Source organism: Meriones unguiculatus, chromosome 4 (assembly GCF_030254825.1).
Source record: "Meriones unguiculatus strain TT.TT164.6M chromosome 4, Bangor_MerUng_6.1, whole genome shotgun sequence".
NCBI lineage: Eukaryota > Metazoa > Chordata > Mammalia > Rodentia > Muridae > Meriones > Meriones unguiculatus.
In genome coordinates this window covers 16372409-16385804 of record NC_083352.1, presented here as the reverse complement: position 1 = coordinate 16385804, position 13396 = coordinate 16372409, and positions in this window count along the sequence as shown.

Genomic DNA, 13396 nt, shown 5'->3' with positions numbered 1-13396 from the left:
GCCCTGTACTGCTCTGTAATCTGGGAGGTGACCACTGCAGACCACATTACAGCAGCCCCCCATTTCTGGCTTGTTTCAGTCTGGCTGCAACTAAGGGGGGAACTGCAGAAATGGAATTTTCCTTGGCTTTAACTCTCATTGGCTCCAGGCATACTGTTCCCTCTCCATTTCTCCTTCAAGCCTGAAAGTGGTAATGACTTTCCATATTTGCTGGTCCCTTGGTGCTCACCATCTCCTGTAAACTCTTTGCATCCTGCCAACATCTCTGTAAATAGCCCCTTTATTAAATTCTTTTCAGTTAAAGCCTTTTGAATGTGCCAGTGTTTCCTGCAGGGCCTTGTAGGATACACTGATGACTCCAGGCCTCTGTCTCCTACTTAGACATCTAAACTCTACTCCTAGATTCAAATGAGTTCCAAAGAGATGTTTAGTACTCATTTCAGAGCTCACAAGCTCCAACATGAGCCTCTCCTGATAAATCACACCTGCTTATTCCATTCTATTGACCATCTCAGTGATGACAACATCTTTTATAGGCTCATCTCTAAGGGCCTAGACCCCTTTCTTGCTTCTTAATTTAGCATCCCACATCTATAAGAACCAGTCCTGGGGTCTCAAGAAAATAACTACACAATATAAAGTGTTTCAGCAAGACACACAATTTTACTTCTCTAGAGGAGTGAAGAGTGGCGCCAAATCAAACAAGCACGCCCAGTGGGGGTCCCACTGGGCATTTATGCATCCCTAACACAAAGTGAATGGCCTGTGCCTAACTCTGCTCAGAAATCAGCCTCATCCTTACATGATTGGCCAATACAGAGCAGCAGTTTCCGGGGTGAAATGAAACATGGGGAAATGGAACGCTAAGATAACCTTCATCATGTTATCAGCAAAACCAGCTGGGAGGCAAAGGCCTCTACTTACCCAGGTGTCTACCATCATCAGGAAATACTTTTTTCTACCTTAGGGATTTCTATGATACCCAAAGGATACCTTGAAAGCGTCACAACTCAGGTGGCCTTCTATTGGAGTTTGTTTTCTCCTTAGTCAAATTCAGCTTGCTTTTGGTAAGTTACAAATCCTTCCCCTACCTGGTTAGCAAAGATAAAGACACCAACACGACGGCTTTTGTATTGCATTATACATAGACCGAGGATCTAGGGACTCTTCTTCCCTTTATTATACCATGTGCACTGGTTGGATTCCAATATCTAGGGATTTTGTGCTCTCTTGATCAAGAAGACAGGTGATTTGCCAAAGGCTCCTATCATTTTCCGGTCCTAGCTGACCGTGGAGGGCAAGGGTAAAACAGTGGCTGTTCTTGTTGACTGTTTGTCACCGTTGGTACAGAATTCCAAGCAGTGCTGAACACCAGAAGGACGACTTTAGCCAACTTGTAAATTCCAAGAACACGTAACATGAAAAGCTGGGACAAAACTACTCAGTTTTAAGCAAAGTTGATTTTGTTATTACTCAACTTTCCCAAGTGTTAAAGCCTAACAAAATTAACAAAAACTTGAGTAAAACTAACTGCTAATTACTTAAGTAATTAGCTTAGTTAGACATACGTTCTTTGTTTTTTAAAGGAAGTTTAAAATAGTGTAACCAAGTACAATTGTAGGGATGTTTAAAAATTCATTTATTTAATTTATATCCCAGTTGCAGTATCTCCTCCCTTCTCTCCTCTCAGTTGTCTCTCACCTACCCCTGCCATCCTCTGTTCTCCACCTTTGCTCAGAAAAGGCTAAGAAAAAGGGAGGCCTCCCATGGATAGCAACCTTCCCCAGCACACCAAGCTGCGGTAGGCACGTGGCTGGCAAAACAGCCCAGCTAGCAGACAGGGATCCAAAGGCAGGCAACGGAGTCCTATACAGCTCTGATTCCAACTGCTAGGAGTCCCACACGAAGAGCGAGCCGTACAACTGTTACATATGTACCAAGGGCCTAGGTCCATCCCATGTTTGCTTTCTGGTGGTTTAGCCTCTGTGGGCTCCTATGGACCCAGGTTACTTGGTTCTGTACGTTTTTCTGTGATGTCCTTGTCCTCTCTGGCTCCTTCAATCCTTCATCCCCCTCTTCCATAGAACTCCCCAAGCTCTACCCAGTGTTTGACTGTGTGCCTCTGTGTTCCATCTCTGTTTCCATCAGTTGATGGGTGAAGCCTCCTAGTTGACAGTCATGCCAGGCACTTTCTAGAAGTATATGAGAATACCAGTAATGGTGTCTTGGGTGAATTCTCATGGTTTGGGTCTCAAGCTGGACCAGTTATTGGTTGGCCATTCCTTCAATCTCTGTTCCATCTTTACACCACCACATATTTTTTGGCAGGAGAAATTGTGGTTCTAAGGTTTTGAAGCTGGGCTGGTGTCCCAATACCTCCATTGGAGGTCTTTTCTGACCACAGGAGATGGCCATCTCAGGGTCCATATCCCCCAATGATAGGAGTCTCAGCCAGGGTCACCCTCAGATTCCTGGGAGCCTCCATTGTCCGAGGATTCTAGCTCATCCCTCATCCCTTCCAATTCTCTTCCTCATACTCTCACCCTTTACCCCTCAATTTGATCCCTCCTGCTCTCCTCCTCAACCCCTCTCCGACCCCATTCCTTTCCTTCATCCACCCCTGGTGTTCACTCCATTTCCCCTTCTCAGTGGGATTTAGTGGAACCCTCCACCCCCACCCGTGTCCTCACCTTTTCGGCCTTCCTTGTTACTTATCTTCTTTGGGTCTACGGATTGTAGCATGGCTATCCTGTACTTTATGGTGACTATCCACTTAAAAGTGAATACTTATACTATGTTCATCTTTCTCAGTCTGGATTACCTCACTCAGGATGAACTCAGGATGTAGTTCCATCCACCTGCCTGCAAATTTCACGATGTCATTGTTTTAGTAGCTGACTTGTATTCCATTGTGTAAATGACATTTTCATTATCCATTCTTCAGTTGAGGAACACCTAGGTTGTTTTCCATTTCTGGCTACTATGAATAAAGTTGCTATGAACATAGTTGAGGAAGTATCTTGTGGTATGGTATGATGGAACATATTTAAGGTATATGACCGAAAGTGTTATAGCTAGGTCTTGAGATAGTACTACTCCCAATTTTCAGAGAAACCACCCAAATTGATTTCCAATGTGGTTGTACAAGTTTGCACTCCTATCGGCAGTGGAGGAGTGTTCCCCTTGCTCCACATCCTCTGTGCCATCACTTGAGTTTTTGATTCTAGCCATTCTGATGGATGTAAGATGGAATGTCATAGTTGTTTTGATTTGCATTTCCCTGATAACTAAAGATATTAGCATTTCTTTAAGTCCTTCAAGACCATTAGAGATTCCTCTGTTGAGATTTCTTCTTCTTCTTCTTCTTCTTCTTCTTCTTCTTCTTCTTCTTCTTCTTCTTCTTCTTCTTCTTCTTCTTCTTCTTCTTCCTCTAGATTTGTACTCCATTTTTAATTGGGCTATTTGATTTGCTGATGTCTAGTTTCTTGAACTCTTTATATTTTGGATATTAGCTCTCTATCAGATGTAGGGTTGGTAAAGATCTTTGCCCAGTCGGTAGGCTGTCATTTTGTTCTACTGACAGTGTCCTTTGCTTTACAAAGTTTTTCAGTTTCATGAGGTCCCATTTATTAATTGTTGATTTTAGAACCTGAGCTGTTGATATTCTGTTCAGGAATTTGTCTCCTGTGCCAATGAATTCAAGTCTCTTCCCCACTTTCTTTTCTAATAGATTTATTGAATCTGGTTTATGCTGAGGTCTTTGATCCACTTGAACTTGAGTTTTGCGCAGGGTGATAAATATGGATGTGTTTGCATTCTTCTACATGCAGACATACAGTTAGTCCAGCACCATTTGTTGAAGATACTTTCCTTTCTCCATTGTATAGTTTGGCTTCTTTGTCAAAAGTCAAATCTGGGTCTTCAATTCGATTCCATTGATCTGCCTGTTTGTTTTTATGCCGATACCATGTAATTTTTATTATATTGCTCTGTAGTACAGCTTGAAATCAGGGATGGTGATATCTTCAGAAGTTAGGATTGTTTTTAGCTATTCTGAGTTTATCTTTCCATATGAAATTGAGTATTATTCTTTCAAGGTCTGCAAAGAATTGTGTTGGAATTTTAAAGGAAATTTTATTGAATCTGTAGATTGCTTTTGGTAAGATGGCCATTTTATTATGTTAATTCTATTGATCCATGAGGATTGGAGATCTTTCCATCTTCTGATATCTTCTTCAATTTCTTTCTTCAAAGACTTGAAGTTCTTGTCATACAAGTCTTTTACTTGCTTTGTTAGAGTTATACCAAGAGAGTTTACATTTTTTTGTGGCTATTGTGAAGGGTGTTGTTTCCCTAATTTCTTGCTCATCTTATTATCATTTGTATAAAAGAGGGGTACTGATTTTTTTTAGTTAATTTTGTATCCAGTTACTTTGATGAAGGTGTGTATCAGCTGTAGGAGTTCTCTGGTAGAATTTTTGGGGTCACTTGTGTATACTATCATATCATCTGCGAATAGCGGTATTTTGACTTCCTCCTTCCAATTTCTATCCCCTTGATCTCTTTTAGTTGTCTTATTGCCCCAGCTAGACTTCAAGTACTATACTGAGGAGATATGGAAAGAGAGTTGTCAGCTTTTCTTGTACCTGATTTCAGTGGACTTACTTTAAGTTGCTTTCCATTCAATTTGATGTTGGCTATTGGCTTGCTGTAAATTGTCTTTATTGTGTTTAGGTATGTGCCTGTATCCCTGATCTCTTCAATAATTTTAACATGAAGGGTGGCTGGATTTTGTTAAAGGCTTTTTTTGCCATCAAATGAGATGATCATGCAGTTTTTTTTCTTTCAGTTTGTTTATATGGTGGATTACGTTGATGGATTTTCTTATATTGAACCATTATTGTATCAATGAGATAAAGCCTATTTGATCATGGCAGATGACATCTTTGATGTGTTGTTGGATTTGATTGGCAAGTATTTTATTGAATATTTTGCATCAATGTTTATAGGGGAGATTGGTCTAAAATTTGCTTTCTTTGTTGAGTCTTTGTGTGGTTTAGGTATCAGGTTGACTGTGGCCTCAAAGAATGAATTTTACAATGTTCTTTCTGTTTCTATTTTGTGGACTAGTTTGAGGAGTATTGATATTAGCTCTTCTTTGAAAGAATTGTAGAATTCTGCTTTAAAAGCATTTGGCTTATTTTGGTTGGGAGACTTAATGACCGCTTCTATTTTCTTACATGTTATAGGTCTACTTAAATTGTTTACTTGCTCTTACTTTAGCTTTGGTGAGTTGTATCTATGAAGAAAAATCATACATTTAATTTAGAGTTTCTAATTTTGTGGAGCACAGGCTTTTGAAGTAAGATTAATGATTCTTTGGATTTCCTTGGTTCTGTTGTTATGCCCCTCCCTTTTCATTTCTAATTTTGTTAATTTGTATAGTATCTCTCTGCTTTTTGGTTAGTTTGTCTAAGGGTTTGTCTATATTGTTGATTTTCTCAAAGAACCAGCTCTTGGTTTTATTTTTTGTATTGTTCTCTTTGTTTCTAATTTATTGATTTCATCCCTGAATTTGATTATTTCCAGATGTGTACTCCTTTCTGTTGTGTTTCCTGCTTTTTGTGCTAGAGTTTTCAGGTGTGCTGTTAGAATGCTAGTATGGTATATGCCCAACTGCTTCATGAAGGCATTGAGTGCTGTGAACTTTCCTCATAATGTTTCTTTTATGAATATGGGTACCCCTTGAATTTGGGCATAGATATTCAGAACTGAGATGTCATCTTCACGGATTTTTCCTTTGATGAGAATGAAGTGTCCTTATCCATCTCTTTTGATTATTTTTGGCTCAAAGTCTATTTTGTTAGATATTAGGATGGCTACTTCGGCTTGCTTCCTGGGTCCATTTACTTAGAAAAGCTTCCTCCAGCCCTTTCCTCTGAGGTAATGTCTATCTTTGTTGCTGAGGTATGTTTCTTGTATGCAGCAGAATGATGGATCCTGTCTTTTTATTGGAGAATTGAGTCCATTGCTGTTGAGAGGCATTAATGATTAATGACTGTTAATTCCTGTTATTTTGATGTTGGTGGTGATACAATCTTAGGAATTTTAATAATCTTTGTCCATCATCTGTAAATCTCATCCTCCATAAATGACTTATTCAGACTTTCTCTGACTTGGCTTTAAGCTTTCATGATTTTATCCTCACATTTTATCTTTCTTTCTTAGGATAAATTCATATAAAAAAACCTATTCATATCTAAAATATTCTTCTTTCTTTGTAACCCCTTTTTACCAAAAATATAAATTAATTCTTATATTCTTCTGAACATTCCTCTCTCACAGCTACTTATAGTTTCTTTCTTATTTTATTCTCCAACAACAACTGAATCCAAATCATATACATGGTACATTGTAGCAAATTCAGATTACCTGCATGTATACCTTTACCAACCAAGCTTTTTCTTCTGTGGAAAGTCTTGAGAAAACCGCTTTAACTTTTACATGCGCACACACGCACACACACACACACACACACACACACACACACACACACAAACAAACACACACACAGCTATGGTCTCAAAAGCCTCAAGAATTAGAAAACCTTTCCATGTTTAGCAAGAGCCTTCACACATTATCAATGATTTCAAATTGGAAAACCCTCTTTGTTAACAAGAAATGCAGTAAAAAAACAAACAAAGAAACAAATGAAACTGCACATAGAGGACCTAGACTTTACAAGTTAACCCTGTAATTGAAGTTTTAGGTAACAGAAAACATTTATTCTACTTGTTCTAGCTAGAACAGAGAAGACTGTATAGCCCCAGTCAGCCAGAAACGTAGTTTCTTTCCCCTCTCCATCCACCCTCAACCTTTGTAACTCTCCCCTATGCCTGGCCAACTGTTGGTTACAAAATATAATTTTAGCATCCTTTGTTTAGATTGCTCTGCCTGCTGCGTTGCATGCCAAGTGCTTTCTCACCCTGTCCTTCAGCTTCCTAGACACTCTGCAGGCCCTGGCCCTCTCCCTTGGGTACACTGAAGGTTTTCTTTATGTCTTGGTCCTGGAGTACTGATTCCCTAATCCTTTTTATGATCAAGTGCTTAAAGTCCCACAGGTGTCCCCAGTGGGTCTCTTTGTTACTATTCTGGTTGTACCTGGGGATTTTTTTTTTCATCTGCTATCATTGTCACTACACTCAGTGCAGATGGATGCTACCTGTCCCTTCCCAAACAGCATGGCAGCCTTTCCTATCATCTCATTTTCTTTTCTAAAAAAGAATACTAATATTGACTTCAGTGTTAAGATCGGACTTGGGTCCAAGGAATTGATTCGATTGGTCAGTCCTCCCATATGGGTCTTCTGTCAGGGACCTCAGTTGCTTTTGTTTGGAGATTATCTTCCTCCAACCTCATACTCACCTCTGTAGACTATCAGAAGAAACCCAAAGAAAGAATCCTCATTTCTCCCTTTCTTGAAGTCCTCAGCCCCTCTCACCAAATAGAGTTGTTGGTTTTTTTTTGTTTGTTTTTTGTTTTTTTGTTGTTGTTTTGTTTTGTTTTCTATTCTCTCTGGACCTGGTGTTTCCCATTTTGGAGCATCACATGACTGACATCCCAACCATGTTCTTATACCCAGAAAATCTCCGGTGATGAAGGCAGTACTTCATAGTCCAATGTTCTTACCATGTTTCGTGTACACAGTTGCTTGATTGCTCTAACATTTGCTTTGGACCTTTATCATCACATTGCTAATATCCTTTTATGCTGGGTTTCTGTTAATTCTGGAGTCATGGAATGTTTCCACAGCTAAGGTAGCCACATGAAAGCAGAAGTAGCATGCCACAGCTAGAGGATCAGTCCTCAAAATGGTCACACAGAGCTATGAAAAATAAATAAATCTGAGGTCTCAAGAATACGGCTACATAATCCAAAGTATTTCAGCAGGGAAACCCATATTACTTCTGCAGAAGGGTAAATAGCCAAGATAAATCAAATAAAAAAGCACACACAGTGGTGGACCTATTGGGTTTTTACTTCTGATGCAAAGGGGTTCTGTGCATCCTTCTGAGTGATCAGAACTCAGCCTCATATTCTTAAATGATTGGCCAATATACAAAAGCACAGTTTCTAGGAAGAAAAGAAACTTGAGCATGTATTTTGGTTTCAAGAAGTGCTGGCTCTAAAGAAAGTTGAGTTTCTGCCAAGTAGCTTCTTTACAATTTTCTTTTAATGGGATTTGTCCTATTTGACCCCTTGATAGAAAAACAAAGAACATTTTGATTATATTTTCCATACATCCAGCCTACCAGAAAGACTTTTTGGGTTGGACCTTAAAATACATTCAGAACATAAACAATTCTTCAAAGCCTTTTTGAACCCCAGCCAACTCCAGGCTAAGCCTCGTGTTTGTTCCTGGTGTTTGTTTCGTGGTCACATTGGGTCTTATTTCTCCTTCTGTCTTTCAGTCTGTCTGTCTATTCTCAGAAGGCACTCAAATACATCCTTTAAAAAAGCAAGCATAGGCAGGATGTCATGGGCATCCTGTAATCCCCGACCTGGTAGACACAGAATGGAAGCTGGACACCAACTTTAGCTACACAGTCTGACCCTGTTTTAAAAAGAAAGAAAGAAAATTCAGAGGCTGACTCCCCTGCGTAAGCCTTGGTTGGCAGTTGCTACCCATTTCCTACAAAGTGAAAACTAGATCCTTTACAGGGGCCTACGAAGTTCTTGGTGAACTGGATGTTCACTTCTCTGATGTCACGCCAACCTAAAAAGTGCCAGGCAAGCTCTGTATTAAGCTTGTTGTCTGCCCTCTCCCTGGAATTCCTTCTTCTGATATGAGTTTGACTAACTACCTCACTTCCTTTAAATGTCTTCCTTTCCTCGAAATCAAATGCCATCTTCTCCATTAGTCTGAGGCTGTTTTAACGATTCCATTTATTTTGAAGAACGGCTGTCTTCCCAGTTTCTAGTGTCACCATGCCACCTTTTTCATAGCAGTTATTATGTGTTGTCAATATAATGTCTGTTTTATTAGTTTTCTATGTTCGTTTTTGAATTTTTAATTTGCAGCGACATTTTACAGTATATTTGTGGGTGGATTTATTAGGTTCATTCTTATTACCTGTAAACAATACAAATAATAGACTATTATGCCCTTTTATAGTATGTGTTATATAAGAACAGGGATTTCATGGTTTCACCAAGGCAGTTCTTGCAACATAAAAGATGATCTGGTTATTAATTTATTTATTGTTTGAATGAAAGCTAATCCAATTAATAAAGTTTATGAAGCTTGCTTGCTCAAGGCAGGTCTGACCTTGGGTTTCTTCCCTGAACAAACTTTCTTCAACCGTGGAACACAGTGTTTGGAGGGCAGAGCACTGCTCGCTGGCTTCATGACCTTAGCAAATCACTTAACCTCTCCTAGACTCACTTGGCTCCTTTACAAAATGAAACAACAATGTCAAGCCTCAGGGTCATTGTGAGAAATAAGTTAGGAATACACATTGGCACAAACATCCACACCACACTCAGGACGGTGCCTGGACCACAGGAGTGATTTTGTGTGGGAAGTAGGGAGCTGGTTCCATTGTGGACTTGGGGGTATCTACAGTAAGGCCCCTACACAAGAGGTGATGCTGTTTGACTTGAAATCACACCTTACCCCTCAATACCAGATTCTTTTGACAATACAAATTCTGGAGCCATCAGTTAGCCACCCAACAGGTTGAAGACTTGGGAAAGCCCTATTACTGGAGTTATCAATATCTATTACCTTCAAGCAATGAAAACTCAAAGCAGTCATTTAAATGTCAGAGGAAACTGTATCTGCATCCTGAGACAATTCTGACCAGGATCAGACAGCTTAAGTAAGTCACCTCTAACAGGAGGAGTTAGAGCAGGTTTTAAAATGTGGCTGTAAACTGTAGGCATTTGGCTGTAGGCTGAACTCTGAACACCTCGTATTCAGTAGCCCTGCAGCCTGGTCTTAGGTACTTCTTTATGTGAGAGTCTGTCGTCACTCCAGGACAGGGCTTGGCCAAGCGACACTGCCGTCCTATGACCTTTGCAACTATATTGAGAACTCTGTCCTAGAGACCTCTCTTCCTTAAGAGTCTTTACTTCTGACTGGAGTATTTTCTTTAAAAAAGGTTCACATAGAGCCACTGCCATCTTTCCCTGAGACATGTCACATGTGCTTGTTGAATAACAGGACCCTCATGTGTTGCTGGCTGTGAATTTTTCCACTGAGACTGATGGATAGAGGCTGGCCCCTAACACCGCAGTTCTCTTTCACCCTCTTATAGACAATGGCCCCACCCAGAATGCATTCAAGAATGGGGTAGGCAAGCACATATCATGCCAACATACAGAGGAGATTAACCATCGCTGATGTGAACTGGAATTGTGATGCCAATTAATTCGGGTCTCCATGAGGACTTATTAGATAATGGTTAAAATATTGATTGGCCCTGCCTTACAGAGTGGCCTCAAAGGTAAACTTGAATAAAAGATCAAAAATGAAATACTTGCGTGTTGTAGATCTAAATCTTCTATGACTACATGACACTCCTCTGACATTAGCCTGTAACATTTTGCCTCTGAGTTATGTACATGTGCTGCTCATTTTTTATGAGCTTTAAACATTCCTATCTAGTCTGCTTGGAACATCAGAAGTGACTTGTTAGGCAAATCTTTTTGAATAATTCTTAATAAAAATATTTATTGAAATGCATGGCCATTTAAATATGCTGCCGGATGAAAGGCTTCCTAGGAAGGTTGATCTGCATTTGGAGAATCACCCTCAAGCCCACCAGTCCTGGCTTTCTTGTCCTTGTCTCGCTGTCAGCGTTTTCCGAATGGAACACCATTTTTGTGAGCATTTGGGATCTTTGGCTAAAAGTGAAGAGCACCAGCTTCAATCTGAAGAAAAGACCAGGAGGCTGAACTATACTGAATAAAAACCCGAGTGATTTTCAGACATGCTGCTAATTTAAGGGAGTCTGAAGTAGAGGAGGTGAGGCAGAGAAAGAGCCTAAGATCCTGCTTTTCTCTGTAGGACAAAGGTTTAGGCAACTTCCCTTCCAGTAGGCCGGCCCCTTTTCTCTCACCCCCCTACAGCTGTGATAGTCCTCAATCTGAGTAGTGGTTTCTGACCAGGGGCAATGAGGGTTTCTATCATGGGGCTCACAGACGCTCATCCATCTCTCCTGGTAATTAATTCTAATACAGCTCCATTTAATACAAGGAGAGCTGCTGTAGGGCATGGTTTTACAAGATATTGCAAAGCCTAATTGAAATTCTTTACCTTATTTTAAAACAAGCTTTTCTAAGAGTGTTTAGAAATATTTAATAGCAATGAAAATGGAGCTTAGCGACTCTGCTTCTGGCTGTGGAATTCTTCCAAGATAAGGTTCTCTCTACTGAGGCACCTGGGCTGAAAGAATCAAGCTGAGTGCTGACCCTAAAGTCAGTGCTTTACACAAAATTAGAACTGCAGTAAAAGCTGCCAGCACTTGAAGGCACCACAAAAGTTGGGTAGAGGACACAGAAATCAAGCTAGATCTGAGTTGGAAGCTTTCTCCCTGCTGTCTAGGTTTCACGGTAGCACAAGGGGTTATGCAAGCTGTTGGGGTAAATAGGTCGTTAGTCATATTACCCAGCTGCAGACACTGTCTGTCACAATACTGACCTGTCAAGCTTGATGTGCCCATTGGTCCAAGAGTGGTATGACTGCTGTGGGGGTAACCAGATTTTTATTTTTTATTTTTATTTTTTTTGCATTTGAAGCTTGCTTTATGGAAGGCAGTCAGTGCCTTGTGCTATAAATCTTCACAAAACCCGGTGGCTACAAGGGTTGCAGGCCCTGTTGAATGGCCAGTTGATCTCTAAATATTTGTTTGTAGCCATAGACTAGTACAGCACCACATCTCGGTCATAGTGTCTCTTGGGGCTGTGAGGGATGTTTATGTTCAGTGCAGATGCTCATAACCAAACAAAGTGAGTGGGAAAAGCGACTTTTCGCTGCTCAGCCATTAGCAGGAAATCTCTGTCACCCCATGATACAGAAAATAGAAAAGAAAATCGAGTTGAAGGAACATAAGAGCCGGAGGATAGTGCCGAGTGCTCTGGAACACTGTCTTTTGGAGGTGACATGGTTCTTGTACTCATGAACTCATAGCAGCTGTGACCGCTTATACAATACATGCACAGAAATGCTAAGAAGTCATGGAGGCAGGAGGAGAACTGCTTGGGAAGAAAAAGGAGGAGTTGGGGAATAAGAGAGGATGAAGGAGTGCAAATATAGTCACAATGTCTTGGATACAAGTTTGAAAAATGTCGGAAATTTAAAAAGTAACACAGTTTTTAAAATGTTTATAGTATTTGCACGATGCTTGGAGCGCCCCAGGCACTGCTCTGGGCAACTCTACAGAGGGCCAAGTGTCTTCTTCATAGGTTGCAACCTAAAACACAGAGTTTAGCAACCCTCCCAAAGCCAATGCAACTAGTTAGGTAAGCCCTGGATAACTCGCCTGTAAAAATTTGCTCTCCAGGAGTGTCTGGCTTCATGTACTCGCTTTCCAAATAGAGCTAGTGACGACAAGGACACGAGATGTGGAGTCTGCCATGCCAGCTACAGCTGAGCTGTGCAAGAATGCAGGCGCGAGCCTCACTCCTATCCCACGGCTCTTCCAGAGCTGGACGGAAATGCCTGGTCTGCCCGAGTACCACACTCTCTGCCAGCTCTGCCCCTGCACTGTCTTCCTTTCTTATTTGTTAAGCAGTTCTGCTATGGATTTGAAGAAGAAAAAATGATCCTTTTTCCCTGAATTCTCCAGGCTATTGATCAGTTTTGATCATTGTCTACATTGGAATAGCTTTTCCTTTTCTTGGCTTAGCAAACCTGCCCAAGAGAAGCTATTTAATGAATTTGAGAACTGTGTCCTAAGTAAGGAAGTAGAAAGCTCTGGGGGAACAAGACCCGAATCTGCTCAGCCTTCTTTCTCTTTTCCACACCCCAGTTTGTGTGGCCTAACCTCTCTAAGCAGGTGAGCTCCAACAGGGCGCTACCAAAGGCTCATTTCCTGGGTCTGGTGCAGACTCCACAGGGAGGACTTCCAGCACCATGGGGCCAGCCTGCCACAGACTCAGAGAGCCAGAAGAGCCTGGTGTTTAGGCCCAGACGGCAGCCAATCCACTATTTCTTTCCCTGTACTTGTCTGCACATCCGCTTCCAACTTAACAGCATTATCTCTCTATACTTTTTGCTAAGTTTGACCTTAATATTCTTTGCTCTTGTGCTCAGCACCACCCCTCAGAAGACAATCTAATTTAATGTATTAAATCCAACCACAAAGTAACCAATTACAAGTTGAACATGTCT